This window comes from Apium graveolens, chromosome 4 (assembly GCF_009905375.1).
Source record: "Apium graveolens cultivar Ventura chromosome 4, ASM990537v1, whole genome shotgun sequence".
Lineage (NCBI taxonomy): Eukaryota > Viridiplantae > Streptophyta > Magnoliopsida > Apiales > Apiaceae > Apium > Apium graveolens.
The window spans coordinates 277,138,248-277,164,491 of record NC_133650.1 but is presented as its reverse complement, the minus strand read 5'-3'; the positions used below and the strand labels follow the sequence as shown (position 1 = coordinate 277,164,491).

The following is a 26,244-nucleotide window of genomic DNA, read 5'->3' as shown; positions in this document are numbered from 1 at the left end:
AAAAACAAACACCATCCCACCATCTCCAAAAAAGAGAGCCCAAAGACATCCCTGGCCCATATGGTCCACCAGCAACCAAAAGAAAAAGCCTTCCCTGATCCACTCAAATTTGAACAGAAGATGTAAGGCCCATGCGTTTGTGAAAAGCGTGTAGTAAAATCACATTTTCCCGTTCTGTTTAACATGTAAGGCCCCTGCATAATCATATATTTATCACAGTCAAGAACAATTCCATATTATATATCATATAATTTCTTAGAGATTACAGTACGACCTGAACTTCATATTAATCACAGATCACAGAATCAGAAAGAGAACAGTAGGGCGGGCCACTAGACATCTTAACAATTATGCCAGCTTGGGAGTCCTTTTATCTGCATAATCTCACCCGCAAGAATTAGTTAATTATTTACATCCTTTAATCAAATATGCAGATGTTTAATAATATCCTGAAATTTGAGCCAAAATCATAAGGATTTAACTCATGGTTTTGCTAAGCCATTTACACCGTATATTTCTTTATTTATTATCATAGAAACAAATGCAAAAGATAAACTATTAACAAAAATAATTTTATAAAAAAAAAGAGAGAAGAGAAACAAAATAAGACCTGGTGATGCAGCCCATTTATTTTTATTTCATAAATAGATAAAACCTTACCAATAAGATCAATTGTCATACTTGAGGTATGTCCAACAGATGTACATACATGATAACCTGAAATTAAAAGAATATTGATTCAACAGATATTCAAGAGGCGGCTATTTCTAAGCTGCTTGTTGATAGTAGAGGCGGCTATTTCTAAGCTTCTTGTTGATAGTAGACTGAGATGCTTGTAAATAGATCTTACCTCCCAACTTATTGGACACGAATGCACTGCAACCCATGCCACAATGTGATGATCCTCCACAACCCTACAAGAAATAAAATACCAAAACCATCTTTAAGAAAAAGTTTTTCCAAAGAACAGTTGATATTTTAATTAGACTTGTGTATTCCACAACCCTACATGGTATAAAACACTAAGACCAGCATCGAGGCAAAGCCTTTTGGAAGAACAGTTGAGATGTAAGAAGTAAGAACTACTGTAAAATATATAAATATATAAAAACTAGAGTAGGGTATACTTTTAAGTTTTTTTAGGAGGCTTAAAGAGAAACAATGCTCGCAGCAAGGAAGTATGATAGAGAAATCTCTAATTACCAAACTAATATTGATCTGTTGAGAAATTTATCTCGAATATAGTAACAAACAAGAGAACCAAAAAATGTTCATGTCATTGGATAATATATGATTATCCTTGGCCTTACATATTAAACAGAACTGGGAAATGTTAAACAGAACTGGATAATATATGATTAAATGGTATGATATAATCAACAACCGTACACAATAGTATTGCAAATTACAATTAGAAACAAACATAAAACTTTGGGAATATTAACAAAAAGATAAATATATTAGAAAATGTCAAGACAATACCTAGCATGAGCAACAGAACTTTTTCCAAGAATAATTTAAGTGACAACCAGATAATTTTGTAGAAAAAGTTATGTTGGGCACCCTGTTGATAAGTGGACTAGGTCGAGATACAAACTTCCAAACTCAACTTAAGTACTCAAGTTCTAATACAAAAAGTTATGCTCCTATGTCGGTACACAAACAAAGTTAAACCCCTGGCTTTCTATTTTATAATCAGTACCTTGAAATCGTTGTAATTTTTATTCTTGTCAAGTACCTGGGAATGATGTCTTTTGCTACCTATGATCTCGTAAATAGATTAAATAGTAGTAATATTAAATATAAGAATATGTTGCCAAAGAGTTGAGAATTTTCAAGACTCGTGATTCCTATAATATTGATGATTGAAAGACAAATAGCAGAGCTGGCATAAATACATATGAGTAATGAGTTATGTTTATCTCACTCTGCAATGTTATAGCTAATGTAATAACAACTAGTAGGCCAACACTTTATTTAAGATTAGTGTGATTCTTACCGACATAGATGAGACTTTTCATAGATATGGGCAAAGTTTAAATCAAGTTGTTCTTCTGAAGATGAACTCGTAATTTCTAACATCCAGGTCGCGGGATCGTATTTTTCTTCAATTTTTGACACTCTATATATGTTCCGCCACAAAGGAGATAAAATGGTTGTTAGGCAATTTGACTTGGCGACATGATCTGATATGAGTCCCATACAAAAATTTCATTTTAAACATAGAAAATTAGTAGTTGTGCTTATTCTACATCCTTTGGGACTTGGTTCAAACATTAGTCATTGCTCACCTCAAAATATTCAATTATTTTACTGGAATAATGACCGAACTCTCCAGAATATATTATTTGTCCTCCTCTCTTCATTAGAATTAGCTGCATGAACAAGCAACATAAATTTCCTCCACTATTGAAACTAATTGTACTAAATAAAGTACATAATCAACTCCCTAAATATGCCTAAAATTTGTAAAATAGTAATATGTAAACAAAAGCAGCACAATTAAGACATAGAAGCACAACATACATAAAAAACATAAAAAGAGACAATTACAGTAGTAATGGACCTTAAAAGCATGTCTAGCTTTGTAACCCATAAGCTGAAAATTACTCTGAAGAATAGGCCTTGTGTATTGAAACGATGACGATGACAACACCGACTCTTTTCCTCCTCCTTCATCACTTACAACCACAAACAAAGAAAAACCCAATCATATTAAACAGACGAGAACATTTGGCACACACATTATGGTCCTTGGCACAAGCTACAAACACAAACATCAAGAAACTCAATTACGCCTTAACTCAATACTATAAAAACCGAAGCACAATAATCAAATTGAAGTAAAAAAAAAGGAGCATTCCAGTACATAAATTATGATAAGCCTAAAGAACAGCACGTTTGGAGCATTTCTGACTAGAAATCAAAAAATAAAAATAGAGAAATTAACAACCTTTGTGCAGAAAAGAAAATAAATAAAATATAATAAAGATTAGGGGGTACCATTTAGCGGGTTCAAAGAGGGGTTTGTATGTAACACCCCCAGATCCGGGGTCGGGGATCCGGGTCGTCACGGTCTTTCTTTCCACAATATCACTTCACTTAATTAATAATAAATAACCTTATGCTGTGACCCCACACTGACACACACCACAACCCGTTATAGTCTCAGAGATGAAATTTAAATAAGTACAAGTCTTTGAATCCACAATTTAAAAGTTATTACAACCCAAAATGATTACTTGATAAATTTACAGTTAATTGCCATTATCTGCCACAAGTTATAATTATACATAATTGATTCTCAAAAGTAGATGGTCTGATCTACAATAGATCTACCTCTGCAGCTATAGCAGCTACAACATCAACGGGAAGACGCGGGACGCTTCCCACGCGCTTGCGCTGGGTCTGCTGGAGTCTGGCCATCTTTCCTAACTGTTGTTGTGTGATGAAGAAATAAAGCAAGGGTGAGCAGCAAGCCCACCAAAATAATATATATAATGATTTACAATATATGAGCCTACTCATAATACTCATGAAAGTCTTAGTCAAAAGAAATGAACCAAGTTTGATATCTTAATGCGATGAAGTCGCAAAAAAATTCAGTATATATATACATATATACTTTTTAAAATATTGGAAGTCCTCTTCCATGCATAATATACACAAGGTCCCAGTGTATAACTGTATAAAAAAATATCGTTGCAAGGTGATCTCATATATCTAACCTTGTCTCAAGGTTTTTCTGAAAATCTTTGTCATTCATAAGACAATTATTAATTAGATATAAGTTTAAAAGATGAGGTTACCAAATACCCCAATATACTTATATCTTTCCCAATACTACTTGAACTACCACCGTTCAAGATATAATCAGTTTCAAAAGTTCATCACATAGATGAGACTACAAGACAAGATTTGAATAGATTCAATCTTTGAAATATTATTGAATGAAATAAAGTTACGAGATACTTTATTTAGTCCCGATATATATATATCCACATATATATATCTCTTAAACATTTCCTGGAACCTCTGTTATGTAAAGTATGAACAGAGTTTGAAACATCCAATGAATTTTGGAAAGGAAAAGAATTTTGGCATAAACCAGATATCTTGCTGATCAGGCAAAGATACCAATAAGTAACCTTTTCTACTGTAGATGGATGAATTCCTCACCGGTCATCACCCTGGCCGCATTAGGACCTCGCGCTAGACCGTTACCCGGCCCCTCACGCGTTGATGGACTGCCACCCAGCCACTTACACTTTCATAGACCGTACCCCGGCCTGTCGCTTATGCCGACTCAATTAGATGGGCTTACTTCCCGAACGTTGGGCAAGTAATCAATTCATTTACCAAAACTGCAACCTCGTTGCGAATATAAAATACACCACAGAGCCGGATTCCCCAGGTTTTGAGCGAGTATTTAAATCCCCTTATAAAGGAAGATCTTAAATATAAAAATGAGTTTTGGGATCCGCTCTGACTTTAAAAATCATTTTGAAGACTCGAAAACACTTTAAAGAGTGTTTGGAGTAAAGCTGATTTAATGAAGTAAATCAGTCCCCATATATTAGAAAATATCTGAATATTATTATTTAAATAATATTCCCATAAAGAATAATCTTTATAAAAATAATTGAAGTAGAAGTATTAAAACTTATACTTGAAATAAACATTAAATAACCAAAGATATACTTATATGAAAGTATTATCCTTATTTGAATAATCGAAAATAAGTTTGATTATTAACAGTTTATTCTCTAATGAAATAAAGAATATATTTCAGCAAATAATCGGAGTCATAGATCCTCAAATGAATATTCAAATAATATTCATTAAATAATATAAACTGAGTCATAAGCCCTCGAATGAATATTCAAATAATATTCAATAATAATATATAAAAGAGTCATAAGCCCTCGAATGAATATTCAAATAATATTCAATAATAATATAAAAGAGTCATAAGCCCTCGAATGAATATTCAAATAATATTCAATAATAATATAAAAGAGTCATAAGCCCTCGAATAATATTCGAAATAATATTCAAATAAATAAATAAAGTTAAAGTTATCGAATAAACCTTATTCGATTAATAGTTTGGAAAACTATAACCATATATATATATATATATATATAAATATATATATATATATATATATCCATATCCATATATACAAAATCTACTCGGGATCCTCGACTCCCGGTTTTAGAAAATATTTTCACCTTTGGGTCCCTATACTAAGGGTATATGCAAGTTACCGCTATTCTCTAACATAGGTATTATCAACTGAACCAACAGATATATATGGCAAGAATACGAAACAGGCATGCATATATATACCATATCAGCATGCTTCAATATATCGCAACATTTGCTAATTAACCAACATGCATCTATCACAAGATAATGCATATACATATATACATCACAACAACAGTATAACGGGTAGAAAACTTGCCTGAGCGACTGGGGGTTACGAATGGCTCGGGACGAGTCTGGTAACCTATAAGCAACAAGTAAGTTGGAATTAAACCAAAGTCACTTGTAAATCTATACTTTAACTAACTTAGACTCTAACGCTTGTTTTGCGCTCACTGATTCGCTTAAGTCACTCGGGTACCCTCGGCTCCACCATATTTAATAATTTAACCTTTACGAGTTTTAAAGCGATTCCTTCGCGAGTGTCTTACCAACTGCCTAACACACTTACCATAAATGTTTCATACATTAATTAACCCTTTTTGGTCTTTAACCTATGTTTCAAAGTAAGGTGAGGGGAAAAGTTTCGTTCGCGAAACGCTGTTACTTGAAACGGTCGTTTCTCCTAAACCGTGCGTCGGAATCGAACGAACTACATATCAAAACGAAGCTCGTAACATGAGTTATCTAAACATGGCAGTGGTGATAATCTAGCAGGGGGTTCTCGGGTCCTAATGTTATGCACAAAAACAGTCTACAGGAAATCGGACGTTACGACGGCTATATTTACGCGATTTCCCAAATTTAAACCAATTCAATCAACCACAATTTCAACTCCAATTCACAACCCAATCAAACCTCCAATTAAAATACACCACAACAGCCCCAAATCAACTCAATATTACCAATTTATTCATCTACACCAAGTCAAAAATGTGACCAAGAACTTCAAATCTAACAAGCATCACTCCTAACTCCAAAATCAACAAAACCACTTACTAAACAAAGCTCTATCATGAGTACACACTCATTACACTAACCCATCATCTAACATTATGAAATCCAAACCAACAAAACTTAATACTAAGGGTTTGAGAAGTTATACCTTCCTTGGAGAGTGGAGAATCAAGAGAATGGCTTGGAATCACCCTTAAAGTCCTTATCCAAGCTTAATCTAAACAAAACTTCAAGAACACAAATTTTAGTTCTTGAAAACACTATTCACCATCTTCTTTCATGATTTATAGAAAAAGATTGGCTTGGAATTAGAAGCTTAAACTTATAGGAAGTATGTAACTATCCATGGGGAAGCTTAGATAATTACCTTGCTAAATAGTAAGTGGAGGAGCTTGGACTTTCATTTTTTAAGAAAACCACCCGAGAGCATGAAGAAGAAGAAGAGAGAATTTTGTGTTTTGGCTTGATTTGCTTTTGGTTGGTTGATTTTTGTTGTTTGTTTTAGTGAATTACCTAGTTGCCCTTGGTTTTGTGTGGTTAAAAAGTCACCACATCTCCTTCCTTTCTTGTCATGCCTATGTCACCTTGCACATGTCATAATGCTCCCACTTGTCCACACCTTGTGGTTTGATGATGTCACAATCCCTGGCTTCTTGTACAAGCTTGTCTCTTGGTCACTTATTTGTTTTACGGTTCGCTTATCTTTCGTTCTCGTTTATCGTTTGAGGGATCATACCCGGGATCTTATTACTTAGGTTCCCTTAACCTTTCTCAATATATTATATTCCTTTTATGATCCTCTCCTATAATCCTTTAATTTAAATCCTTTTTATCCTGTTACCTTATACTCAATTCTCTCCGTATCTTGTGAATTTCCGGGAAAAATCAAAGTGTTCGGAATTGGATTCTGACGATCTTTACATACACTTATATACCACATAGAGTACTAATAATATCCCATAAGATCAATAACAGAACCCCTATATAGCGTGGCATGAAAAGTTTTCTCGTTCAGCAAAAACACTATTCATAAGGGTTTCAAAATTTCTCAAAAATTGGGGTTATTACAGTCTCCCCTCCTTAAAAGGATTCCGTCCCGGAATCAGATAGAAAACAAATGGGGATACTTTCTTAGCATTACACTTTCTAACTCTCGAGTCAATTTTCCCACATTGTGGTTCTACCACCAAACTCTGCCTAGTTTGATAATCCTTCTCCTAAGCACTTGTTCCTTTTCACTCTATAACCCTTCCTGGTTGCTCCATATAGGTTACGTCGGGTTGCATATCTATGCGCTCATATGCCTCTATTTATCTGGCATCTGAATTACACTTCCTTAACATTGATACGTGAAACACGTTACGACCTGCTACATGTTCGGGGTTAGGGCTAGCTCATATGCTAACTTCCCAAACGTCTTAATATATCCAAGGGTCCAATAAATTGTAGACTTAGCTTTCCTTTCTTTCCGAACCTCATCAATCCTTTCCAAGGGATACCTATAACATTACTAGGTCCCCTATTTCATACTCTTTATCCTTTCGTGTCAAATCAACATACTTATCATGACCATCTTGGGCTACTACCAGCCATCCTCTGATTAGATCTATCATATCCTTGGTCCTTTGGACTACTGCGGGTCCGAGCATCTTGCGCTCTACAACTTCATCCTAACATAAGGGAGATCGACATTATCTTCCCTCAATGATCTCATAAGGCGACATCTCGATAATGACATATGATCTATTGTCGTAAGATAACTCAATCCGAATTAAGTGATCATTCCAAATTCTTTCAAGTCTATTGCACAGACTCTCATTATTACTTTTAACATTAGAGCTTCTGCTTCTCAATACCCATTCTTTTCCAGTTCGTAATCGCTACTACCTTCCGTTCCTAATATTATACTGGTTATACTTTTGCTTATTAGCGTTCTATAACCTTTTAATAACCACGTCAACCTTAGTATCACGAATGTGTTCCCATTCCGCATACTACCACCACTTTATTACTCCTTTTTCAGTTGTTTCTATTTTCCAAAGTTTGATTAATCATGTAGAAGTAAAGGAATTTGTTGAGAGATCACTATGATCATGAACACTTGTTATATCGCATAGTTAGTACAGAAGGTGGCCAGCCTTTAGTACTTGACAAGCAATTAAACAATAGCTGGTATCCTACTCGGCTTCTATCACACAGATAGATAGTCATTCGGCAATACCTCCCCTTTTGGAAGGGTTGTTCTTCTCAGCTTACATGAAATGAAAAGAAGAGAAAAGAACAAATTGAAGAGAATTGTATATTCATAAAAAAAAATTTATTGCCATAAAATATCTGGCTTGGAATCTACCTCTGAACTATAGAGGTTTGTCATAGAAGAACAAAACATATATGTATTTATATCAACATCAAGTATTATAGCATCGCATTTCATGTGCCTAAATATTTTCGCTATCCCGTCCATCATTCTATGGACCCATGCTCTTCCTCGAGCTTATACACAATTACCTTTGAAACTCCCTCGACATCGAAAATCGAATCTAGGATCTCATTCTAGACATCGTCGTTACTTGAATTCTATGCTTGCACCGCAACCTTCCTCGTATAATAATACGACTCTCTATTGATAAGAAAGAATAATAATTCACTATGTAGATACTCTACTTAATTAGTCTATCAATGATAACTTATACACTAACACGACCCGATTAGTGGTACTCAATCTCAACACCCATTCCAATACAACTCTCATGGTTGTAATCAGCTCACTACTCGCAGAATCATTGCTGCCTTACTATGGTCCACCACTGACCCACTGTAGTCATTCATTTTCCATGAAATCTTAATAACTAACCATACGGAGTCCATACATCTCGTATCTAATTCTCCTAAGGAGTTAACATAACCACCAATCACAATTCATGAAGAACACTCCAAACTCTGATGTACCTTCATGACATGAAGCAGATAAAAGTGCAGAAGAGTTTTAATCAAAGCAACGATAGCAGGTTAATACCATTTGTAATCATATGCCTTCAATAGAAGACTTAACTCAAAGGTTTGTTTAGTCTTTTTTTTTTGAAACATGGTCCTGGCTTATCTCAAGATAGGACCTCCTAAGATAGATAGCCCGTTCATGGCGATTACGCGAATTAAACCTTTACCAACTACTATTACGGTCGGGTATTGCACAGTCATCAGAAGGAATGTCAATCTTCCAAACCATAATACAACCTTCACAGCTTTAACCATCATCACTGTATTCCTCTCGCACGAGCACCTATAATTATCCTCTTACCTTTAAAGTGTCGGCCACCTCTTTGGCCTTTCCTGATAGTAAAATTTCCTTACAGTCAATGTCACATTAACCACCTCCAATAAATTTCTACCTTATTTCAATCACAGCTTATGTGAAAATGCTTTCCTTAAAATCTGATGAGTAAAAAAAAATCACCATTTTTCCATAAGTTATTGCCTCAGTCTTTAGAGGTTAATCACTGTCATGACTGACTCTCAATCATAATTAGAACATCTTTTTTTTTTTTTAAGTCCTAATTGCCCTGAACAATTTCGACCTTTACTGGTTCGATCCATACTTTCTCGTGGTTTAACACGTGCCCCACTTGGCATCATTATAATTACGTCATATTTCTTTTATCAACATTTTTATTCTTGAGAATTTTGAATATTACCTTTCTCCTTGTAAAACCTCTAAGGTTATCCTTCAATCGTTCCTCCTGTATTCCCTAGATACAGGGCATATCAAAATACCATTCACTATTACTAGAACCATTGTCTATATACATCTGAAAAATTTCTCCACTAATTCTTAAAGGTTATTGTTACCTTAATCCTTTCCAATTCATACTGTCAAAACTCATACTATCCCTATTAAGGGTGAAATGCCAACCTTTATGCATTCCCCTAGGATTCGTTTTAAGTTACCGATGTTCTATCCTTAATTCCACCTCTAAAAAGGTACAAGCATCCTTCCATGGATAAATAAAGTCATATATCCCTGATAAGGGTATCTTGTTCAATCATTTCCACCTCGATAGTCTATACCTAACTTCATAATAGCATCCTTATTCAAATTGAGGTCAATCCATATGGCCTCCAAAAGATAACAACGGTTATCCGCTTGTCTTTCCTGATTTGGTAATGATCACATGGATGATCTGGAAGATATTGGTCGTGTTCAACGTGAACTTCTTCTTAATAAATCCTTATTTACTTTTGTTGTTTATCTCAACAATCATCTCAATGTTGGGATATCTTTCATACCTGGCGTCTCCCTTTCTGGGTATCATGCCACCGGTCTTACACTTCACATTCTTGAAGGTCACTTCCTTCATCCAATTTTCCTAGTTTCTTACTTCCTTGTCTCCTCAGTCTATCCGCGTCTCATTGTTTATCCTTCGAACTATCTCAATGTTTCCTCGAATCCTCCCAACTTAAAGGGGATAAAATATATGCATCTCTTATGCCTTCAACCGTCAACTTTAACTCATGGTGAATCATCCTCATCCTGACGATCATATACTTTTCTATTTCTATTAATAGGAGTCTTTAGGGTTTCCTCATACCCAACTCCCTTATCATTCCTCAAACTCTGTTGCCTTTTTATTCCTTTCCACTTCAATTCCTTTTTATTTTCCTTTCTCTTATCATTATTTCATGAACCAACACAACATAAGCATTGATTTCAAATATCCCGTCATTCTGGATTCGCGTCTTCAGAACGAATCTTAACAACTTTTACAGCTTAGATTCATAATTCATCATACTCGTCTGCCTTTGTTATGGCTCTAAAGCTTTTACATTATCTCCATAACCTTGGGAAGTACTTTCCTGAAAACAATTGACTGAACTTAAATCAATTTATTATAATCTCTTGCTCCGTGCCTTCCTTGGCCTTTCACCAGCGGGTGGTCTCTCTCTTAGGAGGGTGAGTGATAAAAACAGTCTTTTGTGGTTCATCAATCATTTTGAATCTCAAATGATTCCTATATTTCCTTTAGCCAGGCTCTTGCCTCGGCTGGGTCAGCCTGTTCCTTGGAACTCTGAGAGCTTAGCGATTTAAAGGTCCTGAAAGAATTTCTCACCTAACTGTCTCCTCAGGGTGGGGGTTGGGGATAATAGTCTAAGTTCTCTTTAGACAGGTCCATGAATTGCCGTATAGGGGTACCATCTCGGGTCTCCTTTCCTTACTCGACTTTTTGTTTCCTTAGTATGAAATGTTTCATCCTACTCCCCATAATTGGGGTCATCTTTTAATTTAAAATCCTCATTTTCCACTCCATTATGTCATGGGTTCCTTTTATCTTGATGGCGACCTCCCTGACTATCACGTTCAGGGTTTGCTCTAAATCTTATTCCTCAAACTAGCTTTCATCTAAGATCTCATCTTTAAGCTCTTGAACATTTGGAACCCAAATTCTGTAGGAATACCTCATTATTCCCTTCTCATCTTTCTCGGTATTAACCTCTTATCTATTTGTTGGCTCTTTGCCTTCATTCATAACTTTTTCTGGCACAATATGATCTTTTCCAATAATTCGGGCTGTATTGCTATCTCAAACAGCTTTTCGGTACCGGCTCCGGTTACCTTCACTACTATTTCCATTTTCTCAAAATCTCTTATAAACTCTCCCAAAGACATTATCATCTTGAGTCTCTCCTTTTTACTAAGGGTATCAGCCACCACATTGGCTTTCCCCGAATGATAAAGAATCTCCCAATCATAATTCTTGATTAGCTCTAACCGCCTCCTCTGGCGTATGTTGAGCTCTTTCTACGTAAGAATGTACTAGAGCACTTATGGCTTAGGTAATTCTCGCACTTCTCTCCATACAAGTAGTGCCTCCAATCTTTAGGGTAAAACTATTGCCACGAGCCTAAGCTCATGGGCGGGGATATCGAATTTCATATTACCTTAATTGTCTTGACGCAGACGCGATTATCTTGCTGTGCTAAGAAGCACCCTAATTCCTTATGTGAAGCGTCACTTACAAATCACAAAATCTCCTTTTTCCATCCGGCAACGCCAGCATAGGGGCCATCACCAACCTCTGCTTCAGTTCTTGAAAGCTGTTCTCGTATTTCTCTATCCATTCGAACTTCTCAGTCTTACGAGTAAGCCGCGTTAAAGGGGCTACTATCTTTACAACTTGAACGAACCTCCGGTAGTGACCGGCCAATCCTACCTCTGGTAGTTGCCCTAACCATGGTCATCAATTCCTCAGTGGTCCTTTATTCATTCTTGTCAGGATCCTCCATGGGATCCTCCTCAACAACTATCCCTTCTAGGACAACATCCTCAACCACTAAATTCTCAATATCAACATCATCCGGTCCTGCATTAGGACACTCTATCGGATCCACAATCCGATCTCCAATTAGTAATAAAATATCATCGCGATGTTGCTCCTCAACCTCAGGGTTCGGAGTCCCGCTACCATATACGATAACGAACTACGCTCCTATCACGATATTTATAAGGGTTCCCATAAGGGTTTTAACTGTCAGTACTACGTTAGGTAGCCCGACTATGAACTTGGCAAGAGTTCTTATTATCTTAGTGAACTTATTATCTTAACGTCACATCATCTCTGAGGTTTATAACGCTTAGCTCTAATACCATTTCTGTAACACCCCCAGATCCGGGGTCGGGGATCCGGGTCGTCACGGTCTTTCTTTCCACAATATCACTTCACTTAATTAATAATAAATAACCTTATGCTGTGACCCCACACTAACACACACCACAACCCGTTATAGTCTCAGAGATGAAATTTAAATAAGTACAAGTCTTTGAATCCACAATTTAAAAGTTATTACAACCCAAAATGATAACTTGATAAATTTACAGTTAATTGCCATTATCTGCCACAAGTTATAATTATACATAATTGATTCTCAAAAGTAGATGGTCTGATCTACAATAGATCTACCTCTGCAGCTATAGCAGCTACAACATCAACGGAAAGACGCGGGACGCTTCCCACGCGCTTGCGCTGGGTCTGCTGGAGTCTGGCCATCTTTCCTAACTGTTGTTGTGTGATGAAGAAATAAAGCAAGGGTGAGCAGCAAGCCCACCAAAATAATATGTATAATGATTTACAATATATGAGCCTACTCATAATACTCATGAAAGTCTTGGTCAAAAGAAATGAACCAAGTTTGATATCTTAATGCGATGAAGTCGCAAAAAAATTCAGTATATATATACATATATACTTTTCAAAATATTGGAAGTCCTCTTCCATGCATAATATACACAAGGTCCCAGTGTATAACTGTATAAAAAAATATCGTTGCAAGGTGATCTCATATATCTAACCTTGTCTCAACGTTTTTCTGAAAATCTTTGTCATTCATAAGACAATTATTAATTAGATATAAGTTTAAAAGATGAGGTTACCAAATACCCCAATATACTTATATCTTTCCCAATACTACTTGAACTACCACCGTTCAAGATATAATCAGTTTCAAAAGTTCATCACATAGATGAGACTACAAGACAAGATTTGAATAGATTCAATCTTTGAAATATTATTGAATGAAATAAAGTTACGAGATACTTTATTTAGTCCCGATATATATATATCCACATATATATATATCTCTTAAACATTTCCTGGAACCTCTGTTATGTAAAGTATGAACAGAGTTTGAAATATCCAATGAATTTTGGAAAGGAAAAGAATTTTGGCATAAACCAGATATCTTGCTGATCAGGCAAAGATACCAATAAGTAACCTTTTCTACTGTAGATGGATGAATTCCTCACCGGTCATCACCCTGGCCGCATTAGGACCTCGCGCTAGACCGTTACCCGGCCCCTCACGCGTTGATGGACTGCCACCCAGCCACTTACACTTTCATAGACCGTACCCCGGCCTGTCGCTTATGCCGACTCAATTAGATGGGCTTACTTCCCGAACGTTGGGCAAGTAATCAATTCATTTACCAAAACTGCAACCTCGTTGCGAATATAAAATACACCACAGAGCCGGATTCCCCAGGTTTTGAGCGAGTATTTAAATCCCCTTAAAAAGGAAGATCTTAAATATAAAAATGAGTTTTGGGATCCGCTCTGACTTTAAAAATCATTTTGAAGACTCGAAAACACTTTAAAGAGTGTTTGGAGTAAAGCTGATTTAATGAAGTAAATCAGTCCCCATATATTAGAAAATATCTGAATATTATTATTTAAATAATATTCCCATAAAGAATAATCTTTATAAAAATAATTGAAGTAGAAGTATTAAAACTTATACTTGAAATAAACATTAAATAACCAAAGATATACTTATATGAAAGTATTATCCTTATTTGAATAATCGAAAATAAGTTTGATTATTAACAGTTTATTCTCTAATGAAATAAAGAATATATTTCAGCAAATAATCGGAGTCATAGATCCTCAAATGAATATTCAAATAATATTCATTAAATAATATAAACTGAGTCATAAGCCCTCGAATGAATATTCAAATAATATTCAATAATAATATATAAAAGAGTCATAAGCCCTCGAATGAATATTCAAATAATATTCAATAATAATATAAAAGAGTCATAAGCCCTCGAATGAATATTCAAATAATATTCAATAATAATATAAAAGAGTCATAAGCCCTCGAATAATATTCGAAATAATATTCAAATAAATAAATAAAGTTAAAGTTATCGAATAAACCTTATTCGATTAATAGTTTGGAAAACTATAACCATATATATATATATAAATATATATATATATAGGGCTGAGTTCTATGGAGTCCACCTTTTTATCGGAGTCCTCGGAGTCCATCTACGTTCTGCAAATAAAATATATTGTAAAACGTGTTATTTTGCAAAACATGTTACACAAATAGCATAACTTCAACAAAATCATGCAAATCTCATATATTTACGGTACAATATCTATGTTCTGCAATATGTTCTGCAACATGAACATTTATGTTCTGCAAACTAAACATGTTTTGTAGAATATATATTTTTGCAATGTTCTGCTTGTAAAATGTATGCAATCTACAAGATTTTTGATAGAATAATGATGTTTGTCGAAAAATAATATGTTTTGCAATATTTTAAGCTATATTTTACTTGCAGAACATATATGGACTCCGAGGACTCCAATTAAAGGTGGACTCCATAGAACTTTACTCTATATATATATCCATATCCATATATACAAAATCTACTCGGGATCCTCGACTCCCGGTTTTAGAAAATATTTTCACCTTTGGGTCCCTATACTAAGGGTATATGCAAGTTACCGCTATTCTCTAGCATAGGTATTATCAACTGAACCAACAGATATATATGGCAAGAATACGAAACAGGCATGCATATATATACCATATCAGCATGCTTCAATATATCGCAACATTTGCTAATTAACCAACATGCATCTATCACAAGATAATGCATATACATATATACATCACAACAACAGTATAACGGGTAGAAAACTTGCCTGAGCGACTGGGGGTTACGAATGGCTCGGGACGAGTCTGGTAACCTATAAGCAACAAGTAAGTTGGAATTAAACCAAAGTCACTTGTAAATCTATACTTTAACTAACTTAGACTCTAACGCTTGTTTTGCGCTCACTGATTCGCTTAAGTCACTCGGGTACCCTCGGCTCCACCATTTTTAATAATTTAACCTTTACGAGTTTTAAAGCGATTCCTTCGCGAGTGTCTTACCAACTGCCTAACACACTTACCATAAATGTTTCATACATTAATTAACCCTTTTTGGTCTTTAACCTATGTTTCAAAGTAAGGTGAGGGGAAAAGTTTCGTTCGCGAAACGCCGTTACTTGAAACGGTCGTTTCTCCTAAACCGTGCGTCGGAATCGAACGAACTACATATCAAAACGAAGCTCGTAACATGAGTTATCTAAACATGGCAGTGGTGATAATCTAGCAGGGGGTTCTCGGGTCCTAATGTTATGCACAAAAACAGTCTACAGGAAATCGGACGTTACGACGGCTATATTTACGCGATTTCCCAAATTTAAACCAATTCAATCAACCACAATTTCAACTCCAATTCACAACCCAATCAAACCTCCAATTAAACTACACCACAACAGCCCCAAATCAACTCAATATTACCAATTTATTCATCTACACCAAGTCAAAAATGTGACCAAGAACTTCAAATCTAACAAGCATCACTCCTAACTCCAAAATCAATAAAACCACTTACTAAACAAAGCTCTATCATGAGTACACACTCATTACACTAACCCATCATCTAACATTATGAAATCCAAACCAACAAAACTTAATACTAAGGGTTTGAGAAGTTATACCTTCCTTGGAGAGTGGAGAATCAAGAGAATGGCTTGGAATCACCCTTAAAGTCCTTATCCAAGCTTAATCTAAACAAAACTTCAAGAACACAAATTTTAGTTCTTGAAAACACTATTCACCATCTTCTTTCATGATTTATAGAAAAAGATTGGCTTGGAATTAGAAGCTTAAACTTATAGGAAGTATGTAACTATCCATGGGGAAGCTTAGATAATTACCTTGCTAAATAGTAAGTGGAGGAGCTTGGACTTTCATTTTTTAAGAAAACCACCCGAGAGCATGAAGAAGAAGAAGAGAGAATTTTGTGTTTTGGCTTGATTTGCTTTTGGTTGGTTGATTTTTGTTGTTTGTTTTAGTGAATTACCTAGTTGCCCTTGGTTTTGTGTGGTTAAAAAGTCACCACATCTCCTTCCTTTCTTGTCATGCCTATGTCACCTTGCACATGTCATAATGCTCCCACTTGTCCACACCTTGTGGTTTGATGATGTCACAATCCCTGGCTTCTTGTACAAGCTTGTCTCTTGGTCACTTATTTGTTTTACGGTTCGCTTATCTTTCGTTCGCGTTTATCGTTTGAGGGATCATACCCGGGATCTTATTACTTAGGTTCCCTTAACCTTTCTCAATATATTATATTCCTTTTATGATCCTCTCCTATAATCCTTTAATTTAAATCCTTTTTATCATGTTACCTTATACTCAATTCTCTCCGTATCTTGTGAATTTCCGGGAAAAATCAAAGTGTTCGGAATTGGATTCTGACGATCTTTACATACACTTATATACCACATAGAGTACTAATAATATCCCATAAGATCAATAACAGAACCCCTACATAGCGTGGCATGAAAAGTTTTCTCGTTCAGCAAAAACACTATTCATAAGGGTTTCAAAATTTCTCAAAAATTGGGGTTATTACATTGTATTTTCCGTATTTACGCTTCCATTCAATTTGATCTTTACAACGTGGGCACACGCCGGTAATCTCAGAGTAAGATCTAAACTTGCCTCCAACTTCCTGTAAAAAAAGAAAAAAAAAGAATGAATCTCTCTCATATAGGGAGGGGAGAAACCCCCAACTGAGAAAAGCTCAAGAAACCCCCAATTACTCAACCCCTAAACCCAACTGAGAAGACTCTGATGAGCTCCGAGCCCTAATTCATCTTTTGCAATAGCTTTGAACTCAACTGTTTGTGTGTGTTTTGATGTGTGAGAGGGTGACGAGAGTGTTAGTGTATGTTTTTTATATGCATTTTTGAGATGAGCGGGGTGTGTGTTAGTTTTGGGCCGCCCAAAAATTTGGTCCAAAAAAGAACCGCCTAAATGTTGTCCAAAGGGAAAAAAGAACCGCTTAAAATTTCAGGTCTATGGTAACACATTTTTTGATATCAATACTAACATTTTTTTTATGTTACAATAGCAATTTGCTCTTATCTATGGTAACACTTTTTAATCTCTAATGTAACGTTAAAAAATATGTTAGCTTAGATCAATTTTGGGGATGTAAGGTAACATTTTTGCTTGTAACACCAAAAAAAGTGTTGCTATAGGTCAAATATGGTGTAGTGGCACTTGGAGTTATTATTTTACACATCAAGTTTTTGGCGTCGTTGTCGGGGACTATTGGTAATTTTTACTCCTTGATATTTAATTCTTTGGACTAATTTCTTTTTTTCTCTTTATTTGTTTTTTAGGGAATCGTGAAGCGGAGGAAATCTTGGATAAGAAAATCGTTAGAAGGTCTCGCCATCTTTTTTGGAATTTTTGAACGCGCTTTTCGGCATTCCGTATCACCTCTCTTTATTTTTTTCTCACTTTTATTATTGAAAAATCCAAAAATAGTATTTAGTTAATTTTTAAAAACCAATTTGTTGCATCATTCATTCTTTCACATAGGATCACATCATCTAGATTTTTTTTATATTTATTGTTTTCCATCTTATACAATTGCGGCAATTGCTGGAGGAAAGAGGTACGTGCAATTTAGAGTGATACACATAGTGTAGTGCATCCATAACTATATATTTTCTCGCTCTTTGTGTGTTGCATCATCTAATCAATCTTATGGGCTCCACCCCATTACAAGATAAGGTGAGGGATTTTATCACCCTTTCCTCGGCCCAAAAATCACTAACTAATTCATCTTGCATTCACCTACCTTAATAAAAGTTGGCCCCTAGGATTTCGAGCTCAATTAGGAAGGTACCTAAAACAGAAAGTAAATTTGGAATTATAAGAACTTTTGGTGACAAGGCAAGTATATCACTTACCTGGCCAATTTGGATTGGTGACTAGGCTAGCGGTTCTCTAATTCAGCGCCTTATTTACAAGAAAGTGCCCTCGCTAACCTGACCAATCAGTTTGAATAAAATTAGATTTATAGACTTTTTGGTGGTCCAGAAGTTAGGAGCTGTCTAGAATTATTTTTAGGATTACCCCTTTATCTAAAATTTTTCTTTTTGATTTTTGTTGTGCAAGACATGCTTGTACTATAACAAGACTAAGTCAAATTAACAACCCCAAGATTTAGTTGTATGATAATCTAAATTTTTATTTTCTATTGTATTACTTGAGTCTGTAAAAATGACAAAGATTAGACTGAAGTATTTTTCTGTAAACAGTCTCAAGCCTGAGAATAAACTCTGGAAGAAGATCAAGAAGATCATGCCTCAAAGAAATTGTGAAGAAGCTTAGAGTTGAATAAATCTGTTTTAGGAAAAATGTTCTAAGTCAAGATATCTACAAGTCACAGATCAAGTCATATAGAGAAGTCATTCGAGAACTCCAGAATGACTTATCGAGAAGTCCAAAACAGCTTATAGAGAAGTCTCAGAGATATCGACAAGTTAAATGAAGACATGAAAATTGGAGATATCGACAAGTCAAATTATCATTAGAGATGTCAGAGATATTTATAAGTCAAAATGTATATAGCGATCTCTGAGATATCGAGTCATTTATGCATTAGAGAACTCAGAGATATCGATAAGTCAAAATGAAGATATGAAGATTGGAGATATCGACAAGTCAATTTTCTTATCAGAGATCTTAGAGATATCGATAAGTCAATATGCTTATAGGGATCTCAGAGATATCGACAAATCACTTCCACATGCATAAATTTGGAGGACTCGACAAGACAAGTTCACTTATAGAGAACTCAGAGACCCCGACAAGTCAAAACACTTATAGAGAACTAAGAGATATCGATAAGCCATTATACTTATCGAGATGTCAGTTCTCTATAGATCAAACTAGAGATCTCGATATGAAGCTCAAGTATAGAATGAAGACAAGTTAAATATACAAGATTATTAACCAACAAATGATTTAATTAGATAGATTAAAAGGTCTAAAAAAGCATTTTGAAGAGTACAAGATCTAAGGCCAAGATTAACTGACAAAGGAAAGTCACAGATTCACAGGATTTGCAAAGATACACTAATCCAGAAATAGAAAGCTTTAGAGATAACTTAAAGTAGGGTTTAGTACATTCTATTGCATGCTGTGTAAACCTGTATTTACGAATCTATAAAGTAAATACTGGTCCTTTGCTTTTACATTGTATTAAACAGATCTAGTTTTCTTGTAACTCTCTCAAGGAAGAAGCCGAGTTCTTTACTTACAAAGAACCCAGGATTTGTAGCAAAACATTAGCTTGATTTTAATACAAAATTAAGTGAGTTTAGAAAAATTGTGTGCACTGTTTAATTTCAGTTAACATAATATAACTGCATTTCTTATCTATTTTGTTCACCAAACAACAAACATTCAAAAAGCCTTAAAATTATCTAAAACACATTCACCCCCATGTGTTGTATTCATTAACTAACAAGTGGTATCAGAGAAAAATCTGAAAGTAAATAGATTAAAAATTTTGGAAGAATAAATACACAGAAGATTAGCAAGATCAATATTCCCGCCTTTGACAGATCTAACTACACATTATGGAAAAAGAAGATGTTGCTGTTTTTAAAGATGGCCAACCCACTGTATGTTCAGATTCTCAAGAATGGTCCTTTCACCCCATGGAAAGAGTTGAGGAATCTACAGATGGAGATATGGTCATTCCAGCTCATTATGCCCCTAAAGATCCCTCAAAGTATAAAGAACCTGAAAAGGAGAAAGTCTCTCTGGATAGTGGCTTGCAACTGATTTTAATAGAGTCGCTTGACAATGTAATGTACAATAACATTAACTATAACACGGTCAAACAGATCTGGGAGAAAATAGAGATTCTATGTGAGGGAATGTTAGGTCCCGAATTATCGTAGAAGGGGGGGTTGAATACGATAATGACTAAATTAAAAATTCTTTCGAATCTTTAGCGGATATAGATTTAGTGCTCGGTTAGTGGTTTCGTGTTCTTGAGAGAAATAATGTTTGGGAATATAAAACTAGGAACACAAGATATTCGGGAAAGTATATATTCATATATAAATCCGCGAGGGGTGTTGCTACACTCGGTTAAATTAATTTACCGGCTATAATATAAGAATTACAAAGTTCCTAGCTTCTACAAAGATCAACAAATTAAATCCTATACACTGATCTAACTTTTATTTGTCTAAGGATTTAATTACCGGATAATGATTATAATGCCCCTATGAATATAAAAGAGTTAAATCGGGGCATTATAACGTTTCTCCGGTAAGAAGTTAAAAGGATATCTATGTGCTGAGCTTCTCTGTATTCTCTTTATTTCTTGTTTTCATCACCTCCTGTGAGAGAGAAGATGAACTGAACTTCTTAACAATATCTGTATTGATTGTTATATATTCTGCTTCTCTGTGTAGAATTTCAATTCATTTGGACAGGTTGCTGCTTTGTGTCCACATACATCTTTGAATTGCTGCATTCTGATTCAATGGAAAATCACCCAAGTTTATATGGCGACCATTATAATTCCTTGGCTTCTCTTCTATGGAGACCAACATCTGTGTTCCTCTATGGTGACCGGTAGATGCTCTATGGTGACCAGCATTTGTGTTGCTCTATGGCGACCGGTAGATGCTCTATGGCGACCAGCATCTGTTGCTCTGCCGACCAGCATCTGTATTGCTCTGTAGTGACCAATAGATGCTCTATGGCGACCATTGGTGCCTTAGAGTGATTTTCTATGGCAACCACTGGTGCCTTAGAGTGATTCTCTATGGCGACCACTGTGGTGCCTTAGAGTGATTCTCTATGGCGACCACTATGGTGCCTTAGAGGAATTCTCTGTGGCGACTAGTGTGTTGCAGAGTAATTCTCTATGGAGACCAGTGTGTTGCCTTAGAATAATTCTCAATGGAGACCATTGTGTTGCCTTAGAGTCCTTTTAAATGCTGCAAGAGTGACTTCACTGTTGATCATCATGTTCACCAATCTTTCCAACTCCTTATACCTCCCAAATGTGAGATCATCAATTGTTACCTATTATTAGCTCCCAACTTTTTAGGTATGTTAGGTCCCGAATTATCCTTATCTAATCTATAAATGTTAGGTTCCTAAGAGTTAGGTTTCAATCATAAAAAGAATCGAGACTCGGAGTATCAAGAACCACGTTTAGGGATAGGGAATGAGATATGGTTTTTGTCTTCCTTCTTCACCGTGAGTGTGTGATTCTATTTCGTGTACCTCACAAGTGTTTCACTCTTCTCTCCACTCGTGTTTACACTCATTCTCACAAGCGTATCACTCCTCTCATAGCTCCAAAATCCAGTTGTACCTGCAAGGAAAATCACCTTAGCCATACTTAAGGAGGTCACAGGTGGTGCAATGGGAGTTCACAAATCCCCATCCTTGTTAGACTCGTAAGATGAATCTGAGTCATACCCTACAAGTTGTTAGTTTTCCTTTGAGGGTTCCAGATTTAAACTTTGGGAAGGTAAACAATGATTCAAAGAATTTAGCATAAAGATCAAAGTTCCCTTCTAATGTCTGTGAAGACATTTCCATGAAACTCATCAGGTAATATTTAAATCATTTTCAACAAGTTTCCGATCTGCACCTATGTCAGATCTACTATCCGCAGATGCATCCAGGCGATTTAATCCTGGGGAGGTAGACATTGAATACTGACATATGGCTATTGGATCAGTATCCTCTCCTAACACTTGTAAAGGCAATTGGTCCATTAAAGAACCTTGAACAATCGAATATGACCTTAAAATGGTCGAAACTCTTATTTCCGTCAACTCACCCTTTGTGTGTATAACCTTTCCTTGTGCATCCAGGATTGTTTGTGTTTGAGGTTGTGACACTAAATCGGATACCCTGGCCGACAGGCGAATTTTAATAGACGCACCATGTTGATAGGATGAATCTAGTAACTGTTTTTGTGCCTTTTCAGCCATTACATCTTTTTGAGAAAATGTATGGGAGCTAGCAGTTTTCTCAGTTTAAATACTACTCATCTTTGTAGGAGACAAAACTGTTGGGTTGACGTCAGAACCTTCCTTATGTGGTGCACTAAGGCACTTTCTCCCTCACGATCATTCATACTTCATTTTAGGGGTAAGATAGTGTTGGTTGGTTCTATTTCTATGTTTGTCTTTACAGTTTGGGATAGAAGTTATGGGTTTTCAACCTCATGACTATTAAATGAAAGAATGCCATTGGAGGCTGAACCTACATCACATAGCATATGGCAATATAGAGATAAAATACACTTAAGATCTATAATGAATGAAAATTATGCATTTAATCTTTGAAAAGAAATGATGTACAATAGTGATTTCAAAAAGATTTTAATGAAATAAGAAATCACCAATGTAGAAAGAAGTTTAATTTTCTCATAAAACTGTTCGAGTGCACAAGTCTGTTTTTATGCCTAAAAAGGTAAATGATTTAATAAGACACAGACTGATGACCTAGCAGTATTAAGAAGAGAAAGAAATATTTTGTCTTTCAATTTGAATAAGTTTTTATAAAAGCATTGATCACTTAGGGTAAAGTCTAAGCAATTCTCATTCATATCAAAAGCTTCATAATCAATCTTTATAAAATTATCACCAACAATATTGTTTATTGATAAATAATCTTAATAAGAAGGACTATGCTGCTAATTTAAATTATAGTGAATCTTTCAGATATACAACTCATATAGATTCACTAGAACTTAAAATCTCACAATTATCTGCAACAAAATATTAACAATATATCATTTCCTGATACTTGTCAAGTACTTTAGATACCAATAATTATGTTGCATCCTATTTTAAATATTAAAATAAGATATCAATGAATTAAATACCAATTATCTATCAAAAAGACATCAGCATTCAATTTCATATATCATACAATTGTTAACTCCTAACAACTGTAATATCTCAAACAATATTGATTCGATAAATAAAGCGACATTAACCAACATTGACTTGTTTGCAGTCTTAGAAAAATATTCTAAGTTCCATATACTTTGATGCATTGAGTATTACATCTATTATCAAAGTGTTTAGGAATTTGCAAATAAGTATAAAAGTTATTCTAACTTGACAACATATGGTTACTTCTAATAAAGCAATCAAACATTTTAACCATAGTTGTACTTAAGAAAATTTTCCACACTTTATATATTAGTATAAGTGACTGAGGATAAACATTGATTACTTAGAGGAGTTTTAAGTAATGTCACAAATACAAATACTTCACAATTAGTTCATAGTTGAACTGTTAACTAAATATCATTAACTGATATAAGTCAAAAATTACACACGACTTAATCATACTACAATCATAATTCTGATTTCAGTGAATTCTTGAGATGTAAACATTGCTAAATTCACTGAAACTAATATCTCATAATTAACTTATAACACATAAGTTACAATCAATATACTAGATATCAATTGTTGACAGATTTAGTTATAATCAATCATGCTGCTTATTTATTTTAAGTTAGTTTAAATTATGGAGCAAATAACATCATTGAATTGCTTCAATTTCCATAATCCAAACTACCCAAAATAAATATTAAATAAATAAATACTAAATATCTATGAGGTAGATATTAGCACTTAAATATTTTTATAATTATCCTTGAATAATCACCAATATGATATATGGCTTATATACATGGCAATCACTCTCTGGATAATTAGTAATTTTAGAAATACTTTCTAAGCATATAAAATATTGAGAGTTTTATACACATAACTTAAAAAATACTTCGACCTTCAATATCAGTGATTTTAGAAATAAGCATTGATTACTTAGAAAAAAAATTCTAAATAATATCACTAATACTAAAAGTACCACAATTATTCGTACATCATATAAATAACTATGCTGCATATTATTTTAATATAATTTAAATTATGAGACTGACATAGAATGGAATTAACTATAGCCATAATTTAAATCAATTAAAATAGTATTCAAACTTAATGCTATAATACTTAACTACCACAAATGTATATGATATTGTAATTGTTAGGTCACACACACACTGTAGAAGGGGGTTGAATACAGTGTTTATCACAATCAAATCGAATATAAGAACACAAGTAACAGAAAACAGATTTTATTCAACACAATAAACTCTGTTACAATATGGAACTGTCCTCTCTTAGTGATGAACAACTTATCACGAGAGCTGTTAGGGTTACAATGAATAATTACTTCGATTATGATAACACATATAGTGTAAACCCTATGTCTGTGTTTATATACTACACAGTTACAAGATAAATTCTAATTGATATGGAATATGATTCTGCTTCCTAAAATATATCAACCAGTTATCTTTTCTTCTAAGTATTCTATTCTTCATAGAATTCCTTCTTCATGCATATCTCCTCTTGCGTTTGTCTTGATCTTCTTTCCTTTCAATCAACCGCCTTCCTTATCTGAAAGTCTCCTTAAGTCCTGATATTATCTCCTGATAAATATCTCCTGATAACTTAAGTTCTGACAACTTAATTTCTGATATCTTAAGTTCTGACTTCAGTATAAGTGTTGATTTCCAGTTAAGTATTGATTTGTCCTGTTAAGTAAGATCTGAAAACTAAACACAAATCATATTAGTCATGAAATTATCAAATATATCTAACAATCCCCCCAATTGTAAATTAGCATAATATACAAGTTTAACAGATATTTGATGATGTCAAAAACATTAAGTACAAATGCATAAAAATTTGACTAGATAACTACAACTTACAGTCCTTGTAGATTTACCATCCTCAAGGTCTGATAACAGCTTCAGTCTGTATACACATCAGAATTTAAGCAGTTGTAGATCTTTGACCCGACTTCAATTACTGATCTCTTTGATATCAGGAGTTGTTCTGAGATAGTTCTTTAACAAACATCTCTCAGCATATTCAAGTTCATTAATCATCCTCCTTTAAGCATTCTTCAATTCAACTGTATCTTCACCAATTTGAAAGATAGCAGCACTGAGATCATTTATTCTAGCTTTCCTTATGTCCTGATCTAGTCGAATTAAATATGCCTTGTCAGACTCAAGATTGAATTCCACAGCCTTATAACCCAGAAAAGTAGTTATAATCTTAGCAGAGTTAGGCTTCATCTCGACAATATCACCTTTGTGATGTCTGTACTTGGGACAGTATGTGTTGTCAGAATTTACAGAGTAAAGCTTCATCTGTCTCTGAATATAAGTCTTCAAATAATTTGCAGCACTATCTGTTAATCTGTTCTTCACTTGAAATAGGAATAGAACATGCTCTAGTTCCTCAAAATACTACAGTGGTATAGCATTCTGCCTAATATGGTATACCCTTCCATCTGT

The 26,244-nt window shown here is 34.7% G+C and overlaps 1 long non-coding RNA gene across 1 annotated transcript; it reads right to left on the bottom strand.

Moving 5' to 3' along the window:
• Positions 1-273: 273 nt before the first annotated feature.
• On the bottom strand, positions 274-2,752 carry LOC141717399 (uncharacterized). The gene is made up of 4 exons (XR_012573636.1): positions 2,567-2,752; positions 851-914; positions 661-717; positions 274-374 (listed from the first exon to the last, which is right to left on the bottom strand). It is a non-coding gene; the product is annotated as an uncharacterized LOC141717399 (long non-coding RNA).
• Between the last annotated feature and the right edge of the window lie 23,492 nt (positions 2,753-26,244).